Source organism: Ciconia boyciana, chromosome 9 (assembly GCF_034638445.1).
Source record: "Ciconia boyciana chromosome 9, ASM3463844v1, whole genome shotgun sequence".
Taxonomy (NCBI): domain Eukaryota; kingdom Metazoa; phylum Chordata; class Aves; order Ciconiiformes; family Ciconiidae; genus Ciconia; species Ciconia boyciana.
The window spans coordinates 4594482-4607577 of NC_132942.1; the positions used below are offsets into that span (position 1 = coordinate 4594482).

At 44.3% G+C, this 13096-nt stretch overlaps 1 long non-coding RNA gene across 1 annotated transcript; it reads left to right on the forward strand.

The window, feature by feature from the left end:
- Window positions 1-1306: 1306 nt before the first annotated feature.
- On the forward strand, window positions 1307-8789 carry LOC140656721 (uncharacterized). The gene is made up of 3 exons (XR_012044137.1): window positions 1307-1440; window positions 1757-1879; window positions 8665-8789. It is a non-coding gene; the product is annotated as an uncharacterized lncRNA (long non-coding RNA).
- The last annotated feature ends 4307 nt before the right edge of the window (window positions 8790-13096 follow it).

Genomic DNA, 13096 nt, shown 5'->3' on the forward strand with positions numbered 1-13096 from the left:
CAGGGATTTGGCTGGGACAGGCTAACACGAAGGCAACAGCAAAAGGTCAGCAAAATGTATTTTGCAAAATTTTCTTTGTTCTGAGTTTGATTTACAAGAAGGGGAATCTAAACCTCTTATTTAGAGATAACCGTGGGTCTGACACTGGAAAAAGCTATGCAGTAAAAATAATAAGTGAGTCATGATGGTAATGAGGCTATAGTTATGCAAGACCAAGTTAGCCTTATTTCCTTTGCAGGCAGTGCACAATTGTACATTTTTATATTCAGGATAATCTGGGTTACTTTGGGGCTGTATTGATACCTCTGTGCAGTACCATCTTGCAGAGGAAAATATACCAGTATTCACAGAATAATGACTGTCACAGTCTTTTTCACAAGCAAACATACCATAAAAGTATTTGTACTACTGGGTTCATTGACAGTAATGTTCAAAGAGGCATTTTACAATGTATTTCTCCTCCTAATCTATATTTCTACTCAGTGTATTTTGAAAGCATTATCCAGCTCATGAACCAGACCTGTATATGCTTGTTTCATAGAATCAATCACAGAATCGTAGAATACCAGGTTGGAAGAGACCTCAAGGATCATCTTTCCGCGATAATAAACTCTCCTAGCTCCCACGCAGCGTTTGGCGGTTGAAATCACGTAGCTGCTGTAGATCAGTGGAAAGCAGAGTCACGGCAATTCCTCGTGATGTGACCAACTCACACGAACAGGAAAGTGCATTGACCAGTATTTGTGTCTCCCCTTGCAGCAGCTGAGAGGTTTAATAGACCATTACTGCGAACGCACGCTATTTTCTTAGACCATTAACTGTGCCTGGTGTCAGGGGCAGGCACGGCAGAACTGGTCGCTCCGATGGAGGAGGTTGGACCCCAGGTCTGCCCAGCTCCTTCCCGAGGGCTGTACCTGCCTCTCCGGCGGTATCCCAGCCCCTACGCGTGCCTTCAGGTCTCCCCTACAGCTGGTCTGACTCCCAGCAGATGACAGACAGAGCGGGTGTCTCCTTCAGCACTCATAAAACATGAAACAGCCTTTACTCCAGCTGGGACAGCCGGGCTGAGCCCGCTGCTGGCTGCAGCCTTTGGTGTCAGGGCAGAGGGAGGGGAGCTCATAAATTCGTTTGGATGTGCTGCTAATTTTCACGCCAAGAGTGTGTATCTTTTCCTAATCCTTCGCCTGAATGGAATATTTCCATGACTTGTTAATGGAGCTAATTCCAGAAGACTGTAAAGCGGTCCTGGACTGAGTGAGCTATCATAATTCACCGGGATGAGACTCAGCAATGTACATGGCTGAAAAGAAAACTGAAGTAAATCCTCTTTCTCTCAGTTACAGGTATTTTCTGTTGAGTCTGGAATTTTCTTAGTGAGAACAACCTGCAAGAGATGCTCCCTCCCTCTTAACATTGCTGCTGAATAAGAAACAAACTTTGGTAAAACTCTTACTTAAATGAAGGAACCATTTTATGCATGCAGCTCCCAGAGGTCACGTGGGAGCTGTTGTGGTTTTCTTACCTTAATTTCAGTGTTATTTGGATTGTGGTTAATGTACTTAACTCCAAGCAGGTTACTGTTTTCTATTTACCAGATATTCTTGCTAAATTCCTTATATATTCCTTGCTAAATTCCTTAAACTTCTTAAGAAACTCAGGGCTTCCTTGCTGCAAAGCTCTTATCAGAGACACTCCTGAGGAGGCAGTTCAGGTAACACACTCTCGATTTTTTTGCTTTGGTTTGGTGTTTTTACAGCCAAATATTGTGCCAGCAGACACGTGGGGGAAAAGAGTCCATGTGAGCTCTCCCTGACCAGTATCAGACAGGAACCCTCCAGGATCTCCCATCAATCCTGTCCCCTGCCAGCTCCTGCTTCAGGTAAACTATATGAGGTGTTGTTGAACAGAGCCTCTGTCTAACCCTTTTTAGAAATATTTATCATAAGGCTCATGAGATGCTAGCCTAGATCCTGCCTGCTTTGTTACCGTCTCTAACCCCCCCGGCCTATGGTTCATTTGGACAGTGGCCGCTTGGGCAGGTTGTACCTGGAGGTGTCAGTGTGCAGCCCTCCAGGTGCGGCAGAGATGTGATTTGTCAAGGACACTTGGACAAACAGGAAAAAATACCTCTGTGCACAGCTGTTTCATCCCTGCTGCAAAGTCAGGACAAGTAATCCCCTGGCTATGGAGAGAAATTAGGCCATATTTCTTCAGCTCCTTTGGAAATACCCATAGGTACGGTAGCATCCTTGAGTATGATAATTATCTGCTTCTCTTGATGCGATAAGAAAGTTGCTTTGTGTTGTGCTTTTCTTCCTTGGGAAGGTGGCATCCCTCCTGCCCCTTTACTGTTCAAAGATGCATTTTTATCTTCAGGCAGAATCACACACAGAATCACAGAATCGCATAGGTTGGAAAAGACCCTTAAGATCATCGAGTCCAACCATAAACCTAACGCTACCAAGACCACCACTACACCATGTCCCTGAGCACCTCATCCAAACGCCTTTTAAATACCTCCAGGGATGGGGACTCAGCCACTTCCCTGGGCAGCCTGTTCCAATGCTGGACAACCCTTTCAGTGAAGTAAAATTTCCTAATATCCAGTCTAAACCTCCCCTGGCACAACTTGAGGCCATGGGGAAAGCTTGTTAAACATAAAGGCCCATATACTGTGGTCTCTATCACTGGTCCGCCCTCACCACAATGCTTTGTGTACACCAAGAGCCAGAGAAACATCCCAGTTATCTGAGGAGCTGCACTTTTGATCCCTCCTCGAGGGCATCTCTTCTCCTCTTCGGCCATCTCATCCCACATACCCACCTGTGCTCCTTGCTGAAAGCCCGGCAGCGCCTGCAGCTTGGCTCCTCCAGCGGGAACAGCAGAGCTAAGCAGCAACCCAAGCAGTGTTCATTTACCCCCGGGCCCTCCTCATTTTGCTAATCTGTTCATTGAGTTAGTAATTGATAAATTGAGGCCATCTCCTTTCTTCCCTTTCCACCTGCATCATTCCTTTCCCTCAAGGGCTGCGTCACTGTTCCTGCATCACTAGTCACAGAAATTGCTCTGCTCCTACTGCTGGTCTCTGCATTCAGTTTTTCTGCATTTCTGAAGCGGAGTTTTGAGAGGAATTACCTAAATCTGGAGAAACACCACTATGAATCAGACCCATTAGCTCCCTGATGTTTTATTCTTTTGTTCGGCTTCTCTTTAAATATATTTGGTGGGAAGTGACATGGTGAGACAGATCCAAAAAGTCAATATCCAAACTTCCCCAGCTGAAGCCTTGGTGTAGCACATGAATTACGTACAGACTAGGAAATGGGCTCCCGTCTGCCCCTCTGCTCCTTGCTACTGACGATTTTAAGTCTGCCAGGAGTGAAAGCAAGGCAGGAACTTGTCCCTGCCCTGGTTACAAAAGTCTCAATACAAAAATTCATGTTTTTGTCCTGGGTGAGCTCCAAGCACATGGCAATCAGCAGGAACTGCTGGCAGCAGGGGGATGGTGGCTTTTGGGCTTTGGAGAGTTACATTAAATGCTGCTTTGTTTTTGAGCTTCAAGAAAGCAAGAGAACAGCCCAACTTCTGCTTTTGCAGTGAAAATGATAGGAAGCTCCTGGCAGCGGTGCCAGGATGTTTCTAAATTGACTCTTCTTCCCTCTGCCTTTTAAGTCTCGTGAGAAATAAATTGGTATAATTTGTTTGTAAATTAACGTAAGGTGGCTATAGAGATGTGAAAGGCCTTTGCCAGGCTTAGTCCATTTACAACTTGTGAGCATATGATTTAATTAGTGGGAAACTTTTATACTAAGTGCATATGAAGACTGTTAGCTAGGATCTTATTCCAGACTCTGTGGCAGCCCTGGAGAGGCCAGCTTGGGTTGATATGGGATGAAGGGCCATGGTGGGCGATGGGTCAGATCCTTCCTTGGATACATTCACTCCTGCTCCCTAATCTGGTGTCTGGTATGTTTGACATAACTCCAGATTTCAAAGGTCAAGGTGAAAAGTGATTTTTATCAGTCTTTACAGCAGCATCTGCATTGCTGTACAGGAATGACCTGCAGGGCTGGGCCGATGGCCAGATTGCACGTTTTGGCTTGTCCAAGGATGATCGGAGTTGGTCGAGGGGTGGCCCCGGCTGGAAGTGAGGGGGCTCTGAGGTTTGGGCTGGCCTCGGTGGCTCCATCCAGCCTGTCTGGTTTCACAGGGGCCACTTGCAGACTCACCCAGCGCTGCGGGAGCTCGGGTCGTGCTTGGGCTGCGGGGGGGCGGCGGGCGCTTGGGACCCCCCCATCTTCCAGCCTCGCCCCATCCCCTCCTGCCTCTTGGCTGCGCGGAGGGGATGCGGTAGGAAGGACCTGAACGCAGCAAAGCAGCTCTTCCATAACCATTTCAGGTAGTGATTTTTCTTTCCTCTATAAAGGACACAAACACCTCAGATGTTTTAGGGAAGACAGAGCTGATCGCAGTATTCACATGCCTCTTTGGTAAACTAAGAAAAATGGGAAAAAAACCCCAGCTCTTGTTTGTTTTTTTTTAATCTCTGTATCTGGCTTTATTTATACAATCCATCAAGAGGTATCTCACCAACAATATTATTTAAGCTGAAAGAGGACACTCACTATTAGTCTTGAAAATTCATAAGATAAACAGATTTTGACATTTAATTTGTTGTAGCCAGTGGAAGAATAAATTAGTGAGCAAACATTGTGCAGAAAATATTTAAGCAAAAGAGAAATCAATATTCTTTGTATGGGATCTTATACCAGGACCATATATTTTGCATATTCTGTTTATTTTTGTATTGGGTAAGATGAAATGTGCAGTTTGTATTGTTTGCTTAGGGAATAATTTAAACATAGCTAAGGATGGAGCATCTGTCAAACAACTCTTCGGTCAGTAAACAGTATAAGATATATTTTTATTAAACATACCCCAACTCTCTCCCTTTACACCCCCACTGCTGAGAACAGTAGGCGCATGAATTATCTTCAGCAGAAGGCACCAGGCTTAGCCGTGCAGGAAGAAGTGGCTGCTTTGTTTCAGAGCTATGCATGCATCTAAATGATTTGCGCTGCGAGGAAAAGAAATGAGGGGTAGAGCTAAAGCAGCTGGGCTCCAGAAAAAATAATTCATGTCAGAATTATTAATTTGACATGAAGGAAACATTAAGGGAATGCCTGAGGTACCATCCTCCAAAAGAAAGCAGAAGTGGGATTGGGCTGGTGGATAATAGGTTTTCCATTAGTGTCCCCAGGCCCACCATTTCCCTGAGCTGATGTTGGCAGACCAACGATGTTGGTACAAAAAGGGCTAACACGTCTCCTTGAGAGATGTGCCGTGCACCGCTATCTGCTGAAATCCTGGAATGATAAATGCAAACAGGCGCCACGCAGGACAAGGTATTCCCCAAGGGGGCATGTGTGGAAGAAACTCAGGAAACACAACTGGGTCTGGTATAAAAGGGCAGGTTTGGGCTGTTGGGACTTTGCCCTCTGCATCTGACAGTCCTCAGAGCTGCCTGTCCCCAGCCCTGCCTTCACCTGCCCTGGCCGCCAGCACTGGTTGTTATTGTGCCAGAAAACACCTTGGCCCCAGTATCTGTGAAAAATCAAACACTGTGGTTATGATTTTAAAAATCTCTTCTTTGAAATCTACTAACTGTTGAGAAATTCTGTTTAAAAAAACAGGTAAGCCAGGTAGAGCTGAACATACTGCTTCTGATTTTTTTTATTTTATTTTAATAGCTTCTGTTAGAAAACCACACTCATATGAGTGTTATTTAAGTGAACACATAGTATAGACCATGAAGAAGTTTTGCTCTCTCTTCCCTCCATTTATTTGCCTGCAGCTCTCACCTACTTCTGACCTTAGAGATGAGGTCCTGGGGCGAGCTGGGGCTTCTAGCTACTGCTACCGTGCAAATAGTAAATGAGAAGACATAGTCAAAAGATATTTACACATACAGCATAGCTATTTTGATTATTTCTAATGATGCATGTGGAATTCTCAAGTTCGGATACCAATTAATTAATTATGCTCTTCATTTGGTCTAATGGGAACTGTGGTACAAACAAGGGAGATGAGGCTGGGACTGAGCAGCCCTTGCTGGGAACCAAATATGGAACAGCAGATGCTAGAGATTTTGCTGAGAGATTGGATTCGATTAACTCTTCTGCATTGTGAGTGCTATAAATCTGGGAGCTGGGTGGGCCAGGCTGATGAAGAGAGGTGGCAGATGGGATGAGGGGAAGATGATTAATAGAAATATAAGCAAGCAGCCTTCTATTAGCTCCTGCTGCGTGTTTTGAAATGTGTGGACTGAAGATAGAAGTATAGCAGGAGGTGGTGCAGATGGGAAGAGGACTGAGAGCGATGCGAGCTAAAACCTGAGACGACAATCTCAGGATGTGAAGGTCTTCAGCCCCTTTGCTGTCAGTTCTGATGGGAGGCAGGTCTGTGTCAAAGGCGTTAGCCGGAGGGTGCAGGTCAGAGCAAAGCTGCCTTCTCATTTTGTGTGTTTCGGTCTGGATGAGTATTGCAAATGGAGCCTGAGTAGATGCTAATGAGAGTTGAGGAAGAGTTGGCAGTGATGTGCTCTGAAGAGCGTTTGGTTTTAGTTTCTTCAGCAGTGGAGGAAGCAGAACGGGTTTTGCGAGGATGTCGTGGTTTAGCTTCAGTCGGCAGCTAAGCACCACCCAGCCACTCGCTCTCTCTCCCCCCCAGTGGGATGCAGGAGAGAATTGGAAGAGCAAAAGTAAGAAAACTCGTGGGTTGAGGTAAGAACAGTTTAATAATTGGGAAAAAGAGGATATCAAATAATAGAAATAATAATAATAAATTGTAATGAAAAGGAAAACAACAAAAAAGAGAGAGAGGAACAAAACCCAGGGGGAAAAAAAACCCAAGTGATGCAACCACTCACCACCCGCTGACCGATGCCTGGCCAGTCCCTGAGCAGTGATTGCTACCCCCGTCCAACTCCCCCCAGTTTCTATACCACGCATGACGCCATATGGTATGGAATAGCCCTTGGGCCAGTGTGGGTCAGCTGTCCCAGCTGTGCCCCCTCCCAGCTTCTTGTGCATCCGGCAGAGCAGGGGAAGCTGAGAAGTCCTTGATTAGTGTAAACATTACTTAGCAACAACTAAAACATCAGTGTGTGATCACATCATTCTCATACTGAATCCAAAACACAGCACTATACCAGCTACTAGGAAGAAAATTAACTCTATCCCAGCCAAAACCAGGACAGAGGATCATCTTTGGTTTGGGGGCCAATCTGCCTCTCTGCTGTTGCATATCATGAGTTAGCCTTCAGAAGTGCTTGACTGTCCATGCTGCTTACAAAGTTGGGACGTGAAGCAGTAAAGGAAATATATATTAAAAAAAAGAAAAAAAGAAAAAAAAGGGATAAACAGGAATGTAGTCCCCCACTCCCTGGAGCAGGCTGAGAAAGAGGGATAGGAAAAGAGGAGCTGCAGCAGAAAAGCATTAAATAGACACCCAGACAGGCATAATGATAGAGACAAACTTTTAGATCAGTAAGAAACTGTGAGGCCAAGCCTGTTCAATAAAAAGCTGATGGTAGGGAACCACAGGGATAGTATGCACTGAATGACACCATATACCACTCTGCTTGTTATCACTCATTATACTGCATTATGCTGTAGATCCTATTATATGCTTCTTAATGCAAATCTGGCCCCTGCTGTGTCAGGCACAACCCACAAAAAGAGAAAGAAATCATTCCTTGCCCCAAGGAATTCATGATGGAGAGTAAGGAGTATTTCTATGAAAAATTGCATTGTCAGTTCTGTGTTGGAGGCTGTGGAAGATAGTGACAGGTGGACAGCATGTTTCTCAGAGTTCACAGTTTTGTAACAAAAGCAAATTATATATATAAAGTAGAAATGACTGTTGGCTGAGTAGATTACAAAAAGACCCTTGGGAAGTATAGTGGTTTCAATCTGTTGAGGGGGAATGATTCATTTTAGAGAGGCTGGAGATTTCATTTGATCTTAGATTTTAGTAGGCTACAAATCTTCACCCGTTCTAACTCAAATCCTACATGGTTTGGTGGTATTTGTGGCTTTCATTTCAAACTCGACAAGCCTTGGCAACTGCTTTTGCTTTGACATGGTGGCTTCTTTGATGCAGAACCCAAAAATTCAGTAGGTGATAAATGCCAGAAAAGAGAAGGATTCAGGTAAAGTCTTGTGATTCGAAATGATCTCTTTTTAAACAGCTCTGGGAAGTCTGTATAACACAACGGCAGCTTGAGATTAAGGGAGGAGCAGAAGTCAGCAAGAAGCGATGACAGGGAGGAGGCTGCGGTCAGCCCAGCCCAGCCCAGGGGTATCCGCTGGTGGCACTTGCAGATTCCTCTAAATAGGGAACCAAGAAGGACCCATTTAATGTAACAGGGTAAACAGCCAATGCCCCTGGTCTCAGCAACTAATTTCAGCAAGGAATAGAGAATGTACAAGAACCTAGCCACAGAGAGGTTAACTGAATTTAGGATAAATGAGAGACCTTTGTTTGCAGCCCTTGGTAGGAGGAAGCTTGAAGACACGTAGTTGGTTTCAAGCAAAAATTGTTTGGTTTGGCTGGCAGGGAGCATCATTTGCTAGTTGTTAATAGGGATGTATCTGATGATAGCAGGAAAGTGAATTCTCCGTGAAGGAATGAGTGCTACCAGGAGCTGGCTTGTAGCTACAGAAGGATTCATCCCAAGCCTGAGGTGCCCTTAACTACCCTAAGCAACTCTGTAAAGAACAAAATTATCCTGAGACCCAAGAGAGAAGAAGTTTCTTCTAAATTCATCTACTGTGGTAAGTGGGGTTTGACCACACTTTGCAAGAATGGCAGGGTAAGGTATGAAGCTCAACAAATTTCAGGGTATAAATTAAACAGCACAAAGCCTTGTCACACTTCTCCATACATAAATGTATGTTTAATTCATACATTTAATTGAGCAAATTCAGGAATGCGTAGCAGTGCAGGACTATGCTGCCCTGGCCCCTGCAGGGACTCCCTGCTACAGCCTCCTGGAGTAAAACCCAAGCCTTAGGCTCTGCCATTTGTACACTAAACTATATTTTGGAGTCAACCACTGAATGGGTGTGAAAAGAGTGCAAATATTTCAGAGTAAAGGACTTCGATGGGAAATTCATGCCAGCCCTATAGGGCCTGGTCCAAAGAAAATACCCACTCAGGAGATAGAGGCTGAGGCCAGACTAAAACCCAGCACTTAGTTCAGTCACAAGGAAATTGCTCTGACACAGTTTCCTCAGCTTAGTCAGGGTTAATTTGTTTTGTTTTGAAGAATGGGCCTTATTCTATAGAACTTGCCATATTCCATTTATTTGCATTAAGTCCTCATCAGTTGGAGAAGTTTCTTCCTTTGTTTCATTGCATTTGACAATAGAAGAGAATTTTCCTCTCTCAACTGGCAGATTAACCATTATAGTTAGTGAAAAATACTGTCCAGCAGGGTTAAGTCATTCCACTTAGATGGCTTTGACTTTGCTATGCCAATTATTAATTTTCATGAATTTCAAAATATGTTTTATGCTGATAAAGCTTCTTAAAGAGTTTCCTCTAAAGCTGTATTAAAGAAAGTGGCGCTTACATAAGTCCTTTGGAATACCTAATGTGCCATGGCTTTTGCTATAAATATTCGCTAGTTCATTATTTTCACTAAACTTCACAAGTGGGTAGGTATTGATTATTTTACCAGTTACAAGAGAAATGTCTTGGATACTTGCATACGGTCTGAATAAGCTTGCAAAGCAACCTGCTGCTTTCACTCTGGCCAAGTGGGCAATTATTTTCCTAGATTTCCTACCTTCTGTTTCCTCTTGAGTTTTCATATTTTTCTGCTTTTAGGTTGGAAATTAATTTGCTGCCTGTAAAAGGCACTTGACTGACAGGATTGACCCAGAAAACTCTCTCCCTCCAAGTCCAGAAAGGTTTTTCACACCAGGGAAGAACTTTAAAAAATGTGAGATTTTGGGGGTAACGTGGCTCTTGGCAGCTGGGTGAGGATCGAGGTGCCCCACAGCAAATCCCTCCTCTGCGGCACAGACCAGATTTAATGGCTCCATCCGCATGATGGAGCAAATCCTCACACAATTTGCCCAAATTGTCCTTGTTTATCATTGTCTCTGACTCCTCGCTTAAAACGCCTGCAGCCTTGGGGTGACGAAACGCTGGTCGAGCCTCTGCAGTGAGCCGAGAGTCGCTTTGGGGTGTTTGTCCACACAGTTACACACAACTTAAATATTCTGACTGCTAATTGATTCTCTGCTACTATCACTAACAGGCCCAATAAAGCAACCGAAGAGCTGTCAGTCTGGCGTGTTTTAGGCACCTTGGAGCAAATGTAACATGCCCAGCTGCTAATGAAACTGCTGTCAGCTGAAGGACATCATGCATGCTGCACTGGTGACTTGCTATCAGCTCTGGGGCTGTTTTGTTTGCTGCTTTGCTTTTCCCTGTCATTTTTCACACAGAAATAATTTCCAAGGTCTCCTGTATAAAAGTATATAAAATCACCTTTCTCTGACAAAAAAAGAGACCCAACACAATGTATGGTCTTCTCACCTCCTCCATGGTTCAGGAGGTTCACAGACATCCTAGATGTGACCTGCAGTTAATCCTGAAGTTTCAGAGTGGAATATTTCCCTTATTTATGAATATCAGAAGTGAGTTTGCTAATTAGGGAAAAACCAAGGTCTATCACTATGGGGAATATTTTAAGAAATCAGAAAAGTGTCATTCTTCTATGAAAAATGACACTTAGCAATGATAAAATAATGTTTGATAGCAGCAGAGGTTATTTGCTGCTGGTGTTGCAGAAGTCTGGAGCTTCAAAGGGCTAGAAAAGCTTGATCTGCATTTTCAGCTTCATAAGGGAAAAAGAGGAAAAAGTAAAACATGTGATTCATTACTTAAAATAAGATAGTGGGTAGGAAGTGAGGGAAGATGACTCTCCTACCTTCAAATGGAAATATGTCCAAAGACCCATCTGGAATGTCTGAAAGAGCAGGCAGAGACGATAGTGCTGAGTTGCAGCTTTTTGGCACTAATTTCCACCACAACACCTTCACTCCTCTCTGAAATTACCTTCGTGTCACTGAGCTCAGTTCAGTTTGGGAACTGGGTTAGGCTGAACTGGGAGAAATTAATTTTAGTGGGGAGCAGGAGGACTTAATGCGAATGCTTGTGGCACTGACGATTCACATCCTGGATGTTTTGCACTGATTTCTCAGTGGAGACAAGCCCTGGGGATCTGACTTTGATTATCTGAATCAGGCAGCTCCAGATTACCTTAATGTTGTGCTGACTTCATCTGGAGCGCTCGTGCAGGCAGGGTGCATTAACCACGCAGCCGAGCGTGGCCGAAGGCAGCCGAGATCGGATCAGCTCCAGGTGCTTGGTGAAATCCTGGGAAATTGCCTAGTCTGGTATGAAACTGTGCCAGAGGAGACTGGAACAGCAGCATTTGCTCATGATGGATAAGCCCTAATTTATTTCCGCTCTAAGAGGTTTTGGAGACAAGGTTACCCTATAAATAATGTTTAAATTGTAATTTTGCTAAATATCCTTCTCCTGTAGAAAAAAATAAATTGCTGCCTTCTTTCATTATTCCAGGTAATCAGTAACACATCCTCAGGTCCCATACTGTCATTTATTTTATACAATATATCTGTATTTTTGTATAATATGTGTATGTATATATGTATATGTATGTATGTGTTAGTGTATGTGTGTATATATATGTTTATTGGGAGAGAGATAATTCATGGAGCGATGCCTGATCCAGCTAGGATCTTCACAGGTCCGTCAGAGCCAAGGCCAGCCATCACAGCTGTACCCACTGCAAGGTGACACTGGCACCAGCCCTGCGGGACAGTGTGTGGCATCTTCAGGAATGTGTCATCACGGCATTTGCTTCTAAGCGGATTTCCTCTGGCTCATAAGAAATGAAGAGATGCTCTCTTCCTGATAAGCAATGGACAAAAAGTGACTGAAAGCAGACATCAGAGACACCAGCGTGGAGAGGGAAGGGGACAGCCCTGGATGTCTGTCCCTGTTTCCAGGGCAAGGTGGCAGCTCAGCCCGTGCAGCGTCAGTGTGGTGTTAGCAGCATGTCAGGCTGCGTGCTCGGTGTTTGATATGGCACATGAAGTGAGTGAATTCCGGTCTGAACCTCTTCCTAGAAAGCCTCAAATATGGTTTTGGTCTGATCCCAAGCAGAAGAAACATGGACAGATGACTTCCCATCCTGACTCCCTGATTTATTCTGATTCTCTTCACTGCGGGCACGGGGCAAATTAAACATAGGGGCCATTGCTGACAGATACTGTGGCATGTGCAGCGCAGGGACTGCTATTTCCCAGAACTGCCTGTCATTTGTATTCTCTTTGTGCCATCGATGTATATGGCTTCATTACTAAGTGGCTGACCTTTACCAAGCAGCTTGTCAGAAGCAGAGGTTTCAGCTTGACAGTTGCTGGCTCCGAAATGTTACCTGGTGACTGGCTGGGAGAAAGGCAAGCAGCCCTTGGAAATCCTCCTCCTTATTCTGGGGGCGTGTAGCAGAGTGGCTACAAACTTTTCTCTGTTGATGCTTGAGAGTGACAAAAGGCGGCTGTTTCTTTTGAATGTGCAATTATTGATGCATTGGCTGGCTGTTGGGTTTCCCCAGCAAAAGGATGGGACGTTATTGGGGTTCGTTTTAAAGGTTTAATTTTTAATAGAAATTTGGAACTTGATGCCATCATATTGATTTTGAGAACAGCCCATTGTGACAAACCTGCATATATTTTTAAATAATTCTTCTACTAAAGACCCTTGCTCTCCTGTAGCGTCGTTACTCAGCTGTAATTCAGGAACAACAAACAAAATATCTGCTATTACGTGGCAGTAGGAATTTAGCAAGTGAGCCTGTCCCAGTCTGTAGGGATGCATCAGCCAGCAAAAGGCTGACTGATGTCTCAGATCCAGGCTTCTTCTCTTAAACAAGGAGAAATACTAACCTTGAATCAGGAGACAAGGAGTTTGTAATTTTAAAGAAACTTAGAAA